The following is an 11,784-nucleotide window of genomic DNA, read 5'->3' as shown; positions in this document are numbered from 1 at the left end:
TCACTTTAATAGTTTTTTGGCCGTCCAACAATGAAAAGATAAGATCATGATTCTGTTCGTTTATATGATCGACATAAAATGATCATTAAACAATCCCCCTTTGTTTTTTTTGACATACAAGATATCCAACAAATTCGTGGTCTACTCGTGAATATATTTTAGTTGGGATTCAACACCTCAAACATTTATATTTTCAGGCACATTTTCTAGCATTGAAAGTTAGAAGTGCATAATAGAAAACTAATCAATTTAAATTTTTAAGTGTCCCAGTAACTTTCACTAGAAGAGATGTATCTCAATTGTTGGGTATTTCAGATAGAGGTGCGTCCGTTCCTATGAACTAAACTAATGTATCAGGTGACTTCTTTCTTCCTTCTCTAATAAAAAAGAACCTACTAGATCAAGAATTGAGGAGTTGCTGAAACTCTATTCTTATAGAGTTCAAGTAGATCATGATGTTTTATCATTTTATAAATTATATATTTTGTATATATTTATTTGTGTTTTATTTTCATCCAGTATATATAAAGTTCCATTAGGTCTTGTAGATATTGTAGATGATTTTGAAAATCTAGGTAGATTCAATTGGGTTGAAGTGATTCATCAATTTATTGTTCTCTAATTACCTACCATCAGGGATCTTTTTGCATCAAGTCTGACATCTCATACGACTACTTTAGTTCCATACCTCAAGGGATTTGCTGGTCTTTTAGTTGTAAGTTTGTTTTCAATGGAAAATGTGATTTTTTTTATATGGACATTATTATATATGTAAGATTGCGTCTAATGTTATAGGCATGGTTTTTAGAGCATGCCCCAATCCAAAAATCATATAATACTTAAGGTGCATGAATAAATAAGTAGAGGTATACTCATTCTCATATTAGTAAGGTGAGATATTTTCAGAAGATATGTGTCCCCGAGGCCATGGTGCCACGATATGATATCCAGGTTGTCACCTAGGCACCCGCGGTTCGAACCCCAACTACGATGTATTTGTAGGATTTTTTTCTCCAAATGGGGGGTGTAACTAAAGGATGCTAGATTTTTGGGCTGGCCACCGCGTGTGCTTTCCGATTTACCTTGGTGACCAGTGGAAAACTTCCGTGGGGTCGGGCCGGTCCCCCCCTAAAGATAGTTAATCAGGCTAACTGGGATTATCATAAGGTGAGAGCTTTATTGGAGTAAGTATCACCTAACCAAGTAAATATCTACGGCTATCACCTAATTTCATTTTTGCAATTGTTAAATAATTATTTCTAATTTGATAGGTTATTAGTCCTACCCCATGTGAACAAACATTAGTAGAAAATCTCCCTTAGCTCGATGTTACTCCACATTCATTAGAGGCATTACTAGTACATGATATAGAAGGCAGTTGTTGAACTGACAGTGAATGCCCTAAATGTATTATTCATCATAACCGAATCAAGGAGCTAAAAATGAAGAACAATTAGCTAAATGAAAGGGTAAAAGAATTACTTAGAATAATATAAAATTAGGGCATCTTGGCTGAATCAAGCGACCCTATAGTGGATCCTCATCCTGAACTTGTTGCTTCTGGAACAAGGAATAGGAGAGGTCGTGATTGAAGTTACTATAATTACAGGGATACTTCTATTGATAGTCCTACATGGTTAAAGTTGGTACCTCTGAAGAAGAGAAGCAAGATAGAAATTAGCAAGCCTTCAGAGAGCATCACAATATCTATAATGTAGGATCGAAAGTGCTTGGGGGGGGTGAATAGTGTCGTGGCTATTTCGTTCGTTAAGAGTAAAATACGCAGCAGAAAAATAAAACAACACACGAACACCAAGGTTTTACTTGGTTTGGAGCCTGTGGCAACTCCTACTCCAAGACCCATACTCGTTGAGTGTTTACTTTGGGCAATCACTATCAATTCAGAAAATTACAATTTGAAATACAAGATTAAAGTAATAACAGAAAATTATACCGACAACAAAAATCAGTAAACTTGAACTTCTGGTCGTCGGAGTCGAGTTATAGCTTTATCGGATCATTCTTTGAGCAACACATGGAAGAAGGATCGTAATTTGGAGTGTTGTATTTGCTGTTGGTCGAATCAGGCTTATATAGTGTTGGATTGAGATGCGCTAGAGGGGGGGGGGTGAATATCTCTCATGGCTTTCACTTAATGTATTCGAAGAATCAACGAGTAAATGCAGCGGAAATTAAAACACAACACAAAAAGACCCAAGTGTTTTTTACTTGGTTCGAAGCCTTGGGCGACTCCTACTCCAAGGCCCACACTCGTTGAGCATTTACTTCGGGCAATCACTATAAACTCGGAAAAGGTACAACTTTAAAGTACAATATTAAAACTGAAATAACAATTATACCGACAATGAAAAATAGCGAACTGAAACTTCTGGTTGTCGGAGTCTTGTTATAACTTTGCCGGAACGTCTCTTGAGTAGCACACGGAAGAAGGGTTGTCGAATTGTGATTAATGCAAATGTTGATCGAGATTGCCTTATAAAGGCTATTAAGGATGCCTTCAAGTCCCTTGAGGGCGCCTCCAATCACCAGGTCAGCCACGTGTGGATAAGGCCTGACTTCTTCGTCGCTCATCCAATTGAGGGCGCTTCTAACCTCCTGGAGGGCGCCTTCAATACCGTCCGAGGCACCTCAGCACTCCATGAGGGTGCCTCCAGCTTCGCTGCGCACACCCCTCAACCTTTGCACCCGAGGCGCTTCCAAGCTCCATGGAGGGTGCCTCGGGTACTGTTCATCCGAGGTAAAACTTGCTCCTTTATCCCTGCAAGATATGTTAGTCCCAAAAATACCCTGCAACACAAAGTTATCACATAATAATAAAGTAAACAAAGATATTTGACAGTCATCGGGCTGTCCTGTTCTGACTTCGGATTTCCGACCGGAAATCCTAGGTCGAATCGACGCCTACTGTTCCCTCTTCGGGGAATGCACCCTCACCTACTCCACTCACGAGAGTATACCTATTGTAACGACCCAAATTTCCTCATTTTGAGCCCCAAAAATAATTCAAAAATATTTTTAAATGCTATAGAAAAATTCTAGAGATTTTTAGAATATTTTTATGTAATTTTTGGAGTTCGTTTGATATTTTTACCAAGAGGAAGAAGTTTAAAAAAAAAAGAAAAAAAAAAGTGTTGAAGCCGGGTTTTGAACCCAAGACCTCGGACTTAGCCCAAGTCTTAACCGAATCCAACCAGCCAACTGGTCTGCGACCTGTTTGTGAACATATATGGGATGAAATATATATAAGCAGTATTTAGGAACATTTAAATAAATTGGAAATAAAAAGTGCGCGGCTGAGGAATCAAAGTTGCGACCTGAGATTTGGTTAAAGACGGGCTGACCAAGTGTGCTAGCGATCGTTTGTTATTAAAGAAGGAGAAAAATTCTATTTAAGCAGTAGTTAGGAAACAGAGAATAAATAGGAAATAAAATGGTTGCAGCCGAGACTCGAACCCACGAACCGAGTTTTAAGCGGAACGCAGCCAACCAACTGGCTCGCAGATATTTCGTGAAAAAGTAAGGCACGAAATATTCTTAAGCAATAGTTGATAACGGAAATTACCTTAGGTTATAAAAGGAGGGCTTAAGTGAGTTTCGAAAATAAAAAAAAACCTAACTTTTCCTTTCTCCTCTCTCGGCGTCGACTTCCTCTCGGGCGAAACCGCAGCCGACGCTAGGGCTTCGTCTCCGGGGCCGGCCAAGGGGCATTTTCGCGAGATCTTCACACCGTCGAGATCCTCTCGTCAAGGAGGAGCGGTAGGCACGAAGAAGAGGTCGAGATCTTCACTCCTCCGGGAACCCTAGAAGCCCCCTTTCGTTCGGTTGTAGGTTTAAGAAGAGGTAAGTTGCTTACTCACCTGCAGAAGAGTAGTTTTGGATTTCCCGTTAGCCTTTTCTTTTTGATTTTGCAGCATGTTATTAAGAAGGTTTGCTTCCTTAAGTTGCTGTCGCGAATTGAGGATTTAAATCCTTGTATCTTCTTGATGTTTATTTTGAAACATGCTGTAAGGAATAGGTTGTAAAGGGTCAGTACACGGTTTGAGTTTTACAGAATTCAGATTTAAGCTGTAAGATTTGTTGCTTAAGCTTTCTACCGTGAGTTAAGTTCAATTCACCAAATGACTTAAGTCTTCTGCCATGAGTTAAAAGGAAGAACAGGAAAGGATGAGTATGTGGGGAAATTTTGTTTCTTGGTTTTCTGCCGTGCTACAGTTCCAGGAGGAATTTCTTACGTGGCTTTCGGGTTTTAGGTTGTAGAGAATCTTGGTTGCTTATAAAAGTTTAAGCTGTGAATTTGCGTTAATGGAGTCCTTAGATTTCAGAATCTGGTGCATCATTATTTTCTTACAGCATTAGGATGGCTTGAAGTTTAAAGGGCAACAAGTGCTTCATTGTTTTCCTTGGTTCGGATTTCTTCCTATGGTTTCCGGATCATGCTTTACATTTCCTTAGTTTAGCTTGATCTCATATTAGTGCCAAATCCAGATTAGTTTTAGATCAACGTTAATTCTGAGCATGAACAACTTTAATTCAAGTGTGCAGTCCAGATTTCTTTTGTATCTCCATAAGCAAGAACCGACCACAAATTGCATACTAGTTTTAGATCTTTTGCAGATTTAATATGAGCAGTTTTCTTGTTGTAGTAGAGCATATTTCGTTATGTAGCATGCAGATTTTTGTTAGTTATAGTATGCAAAATTATTTGTTTAAGTATTCACTCTTAGTATATTCAAGTGTAGATTTCAGTTTATCTAAGCATTTCAAAGTTAGAATTTGTATGAGACATTGTTTTAGAGGTATTAACAAGTATAAGAAAGATAAAGAAAAGAAGGAAAAATACCAAAGCCTTAAGTAGATCCCAAAGTCAAGACTTTAGAGATTTTGACACAAAAGGTGCTTATTAAAATGCCGAGGCATTATATATTAGAAGTATTAAAAGATAACAAGTATTTTACTTTTATCAGTGGCACTGTACTGGACTCTCAGTTGTCCTTGGGTTGGGCTCCCATAGTCGTCCCTAGGTTTAGATAACCTAGTATGCAGGACTCTCAGTTGTCCTTGGGCTGGACTTCCATAGTCGTCCCTAGGTTTAGATAACCTAGTAAACCCTACTAGATTCGGGACCAGCTATCTCGGGTCTAGTTAGGGATGCGCGCATAGCAAGTACAGTTACCGGGCCCAAGAAGAAAGTTGATTATTATTTTGAAGTATTATAAGTATAATTTTTTGAACAAACAAAATAAGTTTCACATAAGTATAATCAGTAAGTTTAGTTTCCTTTTATGCTAGCATGTTATTTAAATTAACTTACTATTCTTTGCTATTAGAAGAGCATGAGTAGCTTTATATGTTTAGCACTTCAGTATGTTTGTTTATTTACTAGTAGATGAGCACGAGTAGTTTTCCTTTTGAGCATTCAGTTTTAGTTTTCAGTATATTCACATGCATATCGAGTTTTTGTGAGTTAGATAGCGCTTACTAAGCATTTTGCTTATAGATTGCACTTACTCTTACTGCAGATATAGGAAGGCGACAAGGTGGCGCAGATGGTGTGTGATGCCAGGACTATGGAAGAGACTTGGGACGTTATTAAGTTTTTCGCATTTTAGTAATTAATAAACATTTGAAGATGTATTTTATGTTCATGTCATTTGAGATTATTTTTGTTTAAATTGCATGGAGATGAGTTCTGTTTAATAAGTAGTTATTTTGATGTTTGTCACTTATTTAACTGCGTGAGTGATTGATACATATTTCAGCCGCCTGTGGCTGATGTATATTATGTTTGTATCTCATTTTAAGGTCACCGGTACAGGGGAGACTCTGCCGAAATTTTTCGATAGGGTTTCCATGTGGTTTTCGATCATACCGGTTAAGTAGAGTTAGAAGTTAAGTAACGGTCATCTTTAGAGTATAGTAGTAGTAAGAAGGGTGGTCATTACACCTATTGCCAGACTGGTCCTCCAGACCGATTGAACTTTTGCTTAGCGCCCAAGTCTTCAGGTCTTTCCGCTGGACGTCCGCTCCACGACCCACCCAGTCTTTCACCTGGTTCGCGACACCAGGACTTTCCACCTAGAGTCCCCGACTCTGGACTTTTGTCCAAAGACCTCGACCCGCCAAGGCTTTCCGCTTAGGGTTACCACCCCCTAGGACCTAGGGTTACCACCTCCTAGGGTTTTCCTGTCTGCCTAACCGTAGCTAAGACTTTTGCCTAAGATACCTTAGGACTTTTTCCTGCAAGCTCATTCAACACATTAAATCGCCAATAATCTTAACTTTGAATCCTTTCCCATTATCAAAATCCAGGTTCGATTGTCGAATGCTTCCCCCTTTTTTTATTATGACAACAGAAATTCAAAGTTAAGTAAAAAGACATAAAGAAATAATGTTGTAAAGAATTTTAATGACAGTGCAAGCATAACTGAATAGTACAAGCATTTGATTATGGCAACATAATTGCATAAATAAATTTAAGCACAAAGCTCCCCTTAATAAAAGCTCCCTTAAATTTTCTTTATATAGATTTTTATATTTGAATTTTCTTATACTAATTTTCTTTATATAAATTTTTAGATTTGAATTTTCTTATACTTTCCCCCTTTGTCATATCTTAAAAGAAACAGCAAAAAGAAAGTAAAGTAAATAAGAATAGAGAAGAGGAAAATTTTCTTAGCTTTTTAGTAGGTTTGAAGAACCAAAACTTAACTATAAAAAAACTTAGCTTTAGAAAGATAGATGAATTGTAAAAATTTTAGCTTTAGAAAGATTTTCAAAACCTTAAAGAGTAAATATTTTAGTTAAAACTAACTTAGCTTAAATAGGAGGTTGAAAATATTTTGATAAACACTTAGCTTTTAGAATAAATTTTCTTGTAGACTTTTTAGCTAAGTAAATTAAAAAAAAACCTTGATCAAAAGTTAAGCAAGGAGCTTAGTTTAAAAATAATATGTTTTTCCCTTCTTTTTTTTTTTTTTGAGAAACTACTTAGATTAACAAAACTTTTTCCTTAAAAAAAATTCCAGAAACTAAGTCGGGAAAGAAGTTTTTTTCTAAGTTTGTTGACTTTGAAAAGTAACGTAGAAAAAAAATTAGTGTAAAAAGAACGAACAAAAATATATGATAAAACTTTAAAAAAATTTAGAGATTCAAAAATTAATTTTACTTAGTTAAATTTGAAAAATACTTAACTTAAATAGTATCAACTTGTAAAATTTTAGCTAAGTCCACTTTCACTTAGAAGAGTAAGTCAATTTTAAAGAAAAGTTAGCTCTCTTTTCCAAAAATCCTAAAGTCCAAGCATGAGGAAAAAAAAAAACTAAATACTTAATTTCCTTAGCCAAATGTCTAACCATTAGCTACTAACTGCTTACCTAAAAGGTAATAGTTTTCACTCGGTTAGTCAAATTAAGTTAGTGATCCAGTTAGATTTGACTGAGACAGGATAACTTAACTTGATTAATGTAAATATGATATTTATTGCCCAGACTTATGTTGATGCACAAACATAAGTATTCTTAAGTCTAGGCAGTACCCTATGCATCTCACACCATTCTAAGTGTTTTCATACACAAACAAGTCAAACCTAGTGTACTTGTGAGATGCTCTGGCTGAAACTAGGGGTATATGATTTCTAGAGGGTAAATTCCTAGGCTAAGTCCAAATTTTTGAAAACTAACAAAATTGAGATTTTTGAAAACTATTTTTCCTAGAATTTTTAAAGATAATTTTTTTTATAGTAAACCAGAAGCAAATATTTTTTTGTTAGTTAAATTAATTAAGATTAGAGTTAATTAATTATGGTAAGTTTGTTAAATTAGATAAAATTAATTAAGTTAATTAATTTGGGTAGGTTAATTAATTAGGTTAATTTGATTAAGTTAATTAAAATAATTAGGTTTGATTAAATTCGACCAAGTTTATCCTAGGTCCATCTCACCCATTTCTAAGTTATCAATCAGGAAACCTTTTGTATTTTTGTGAGATGGTTAACTTTAATTTAGATTATATCTAAGGATTAATTTATATTTGAGTTAGACTTAGGTTTTTCAATTAGTCAATTAACTACACATTTCAAGCATCGGTTCCCAGGCTGTGGCGAGACACTAGGCCTTTTTGGGTATGAGATCATCCACCACTTCTAGACAGAGCCTTTCAAAGAAATTATATATTTAATTTTCCTTTTGAAATTCCTAGGACTAACCATCAAGTGTAAATTACGCCTAGGTTCTTAATCTAGCATAATCTAAGCATGCATATTATAAAGGAAAGAAAATAACAATCATCAAACAATTCTATTTATGTATAAAGATAGTTTTTCTATTAGCTCCCCCTAGATCATAGCCTTGATATGGTCTATCAAGGTAATGTATCTAATCCTTTGGGACCCAATAATGACCTAATCCAATTTGATTGACCAAGTTGGACTTAGGTACCCATGCTTGGACTATCTTTCTATTTGGTATGTTAACAAGTGATAGATATGAACGATATTTCTTTTTAGTCTTAAATCCTAGTCCGAATCTATTGTATACAACCTTCTATTTTCTAAGAATCAAATCAAGATTCTTGGAACCCAGTGTAAACTGTTCCAATGTGATCTTCAAATCCTTGACTTGAGTTTTCAGGCTGGAATTCTCTTCCTCAAGCTTTTGGACTTGAGTTAAGATTTCCGTCTGAATAGGGTCAGTTAAGGATTTGAAGTTAGTCACTTCTTTAAAGGATGTTACCTCCTTTAGAAGTGATTTGATCCAAACGTTGGACTTAGCTAATTTATGTATAAGATAATTAACTAAGTTATACAACCGAGAGACACTTACAGAGGGGTTAGTCTCTTCGGAAATGGATACGGATACGTGACTTCTCTCGGACTCAGCTTCTGATTCATCCTCACTTTCGGATTCATTGATTTGGTCCCGAGCCATTAATGCAAGGAAACTCGTCTGTTTGAGCTCATTGTCGAACTCTTCTGAAGAAGACTTGTCCCAAGTTGCCTTTAAAGCTTTCTTCTTTCTTTGCTTCTTTGACTCCTTTTGATTTGGACAGTTGGCTTTGATATGCCTCTTTTGGTTGTAGCCGTAGCAAGTTACTTCGAACTTCATCTTGGAACTTGGTTGAGCCTCCTTGGATTGGGTCACCTTCTTGATGCCCTTATTGTTGAAGCCCTTCTTCCTTTGTAGAGCTTTCTTACCAGACTGACGAGTTCGGCTGTGATCTCATCGTCATCATCGTCCGAGTTTGGTTCTTCTTCTGACTCCGGTTCGGTTTTGCATCTTGCTTTTGGTTTGCGGGTTCTACTTGTACCTGCAATTAAAGCAATACCTTTCTCGGCCGATCGAGTGTTAATTTGTTCATGCAATTCAAATTCAGCAAACAATTCATCTAATTTAATTGAAGAGAGATCCTTGGATACCTTGTAAGCATCTACCATTGATGTCCACAAGGTATTCCTCGGGAAAGCATTAAGTGAATACCTGATTATGTCTCTATTTTCTACCTTCCGTCTGATTGCATGGACACCGTTGAGGAGGTCTTAGATGCGTGCATGCAGTTGGCTTGCCGTTTCACCTTCCTACAACTTTATATTATATAATTTATTAAGAATGAGATCCCTCTTACTTACCTTCGTATCTGATGTACCCTCGTGTAGCTCAATCAGTTTTTGCCACAGTTCTTTGGCGCTCGAGAAGGGGCCAACGTGGTTCAGTTCCTCCTTGGTTAGGCCGCACTGAAGTGTACAGGTTACTTTGGCGTTTACTTCTACCTTCTTTATTAGAGATGCATCCCAGTTCTCGTACGATATCAGCTTGCCATCGTTGTCAGTTGGGAGTTCAAGACCAGTTTTGACGATCATCTAGACTTCAAAATGTGTTTGAAGGTACGACTCCATTCAGCCCTTCCAGTAGCCGAAGTCTTCTCCGGTGAAGAGTGGAGGTTGGGCTGTACTGTAGCTTTCTTGAAGAGCCATAGAACTAGCACAAGAAAAACAACAAAAGAAACTTGTCCCGGGACTTGATCCTGGATTAGTAGTGTGGGTTAATAGAAAAACTAACACGCGATCTTGAGTGGTGTTGTCTCAACTTCGAGAAAAATTTGATTATGAAAAAAAAATCAAAGGGCGGCAAGAATACCAATTTCGATTGACTTCGAAAAACTAAAAATTATCACGAAAAATATGCTTGACTGGTGGTTGCACCAAATCGAAGCGACCCCGCTTTGATACCAATTGTTGGATTGAGACACGCTAGAAGGGGGGGGGGTGAATAGCGCTCGTGGCTTTCACTTAATGTATTGGAAGAATCAACGAGTAACTACAGCGGAAATTAAAACATGACACAGAAAGACCCAAGTGCTTTTACTTGGTACGGAGCCTTGGGCGGCTCCTACTCCAAGGCCCACGCTCGTTGAACGTTTACTTCGGGCAATCACTATATGCTCGGAAAAGGTACAACTTTAAAGTACAATATTAAAACTGAAATAACAATTATACCGACAATGAAAAATAGCGAACTGAAACTTCTAGTTGTCGGAGTCTTGTTATAGCTTTGCCAGAATGTCTCTTGAGCAACACACGGAAGAAGGGTTGTCGAATTGTGATTAATGCAAACTGCTGGTCGAGACTGCCTTATAAAGCCTGTTAAGGGTGCCTCCAATCACCGGGTCAGCCGCGCGTGGATAAGGCTTGACTTCTTTGTTGCTCATCCACTTGAGGGTTCCTCCAACCTCCTGGAAGGCGCCTTCAATGCCGTCCGAGGCGCCTCAACACTCCATGAGGCGCCTCCAGCTCCGCTGCGCGCACCCCTCATCCTTTGCACCCGAGGTGCCTCCAAGCTCCATGGAGGGCGCCTTGAGTACTATTCATTCGAGGCAAAGCTTGCTCCTTTGTCCCTGCAAGATATGTTAGTCCCAAAAATACCCTGCAACACAAATTTAGCACATAATAATAAGGTAAACAAAGATATTTGACAGTCACCGGGCTGTCCTGTTCTGACTTCAGTTTTCTGACCGGAAACCCTAGGTCGAAGTGATGCCTACTGTTCCCTCTTCGGGAAACGTGTCCTCACCTACTCCACTCAGGAGAGTATACCTGTTGCCAGACCGGTCCTCCAGATCGACTGGACTTTTGCTTAGGGCCCGATTCTTCAGGTCTTTCTGCTGGACGCCCGCTCCACGACCCGCCCAGTCTTTCACCTGGTTCGCGACACCAGGACTTTCCACCTAGAGTCCCCGACTCTAGGACTTTTACCCCAAGACCTCGACCCACTAAGGCTTTCCGCCTAGGGTTATCATCCCATAGGACCTAGGGTTACCACCCTCTAGGGTTTTCTTGCCTGCCTAACCGTAGCTAGGACTTTTGCCTAAGATACCTTAGGACTTTTTCCTACAAACTCATTCAACACATTAGATCACCAATAATCTTAACTTTGAATCCTTTGTCATTATCAAAATCCAGGATCGATTATCGGATGCTTCCTGCACCAACATATAGCCTGTTGGGGGTGCCTCCAACCTCATGGAGGCGCCTCCAATCTCGCCGAATCCGCAGAGTTAATAGGCTCCTCCATCTTCACTGCTTATCCGCCCGAGGGCGCCTCTAAGCTCCATGGAGGGCGCCCTCCATCAGTGTCTAGGGTGCCTCCAAGCTCCATGGAGGGCGCCTCAGGGTGTTCATCTAAAGCTTTCTTGTGTAATTTCCATCCTGTAAGGCATGTTAGTCTACAAACAAAGTATACCCTGCAAAACAAAGTTAATAGAATAAAATAA

The sequence above is a fragment of the Zingiber officinale genome, chromosome 10B (assembly GCF_018446385.1).
Source record: "Zingiber officinale cultivar Zhangliang chromosome 10B, Zo_v1.1, whole genome shotgun sequence".
NCBI classification, from domain to species: Eukaryota; Viridiplantae; Streptophyta; class Magnoliopsida; order Zingiberales; family Zingiberaceae; genus Zingiber; species Zingiber officinale.
Note: the sequence above shows the minus strand (reverse complement) of the source record.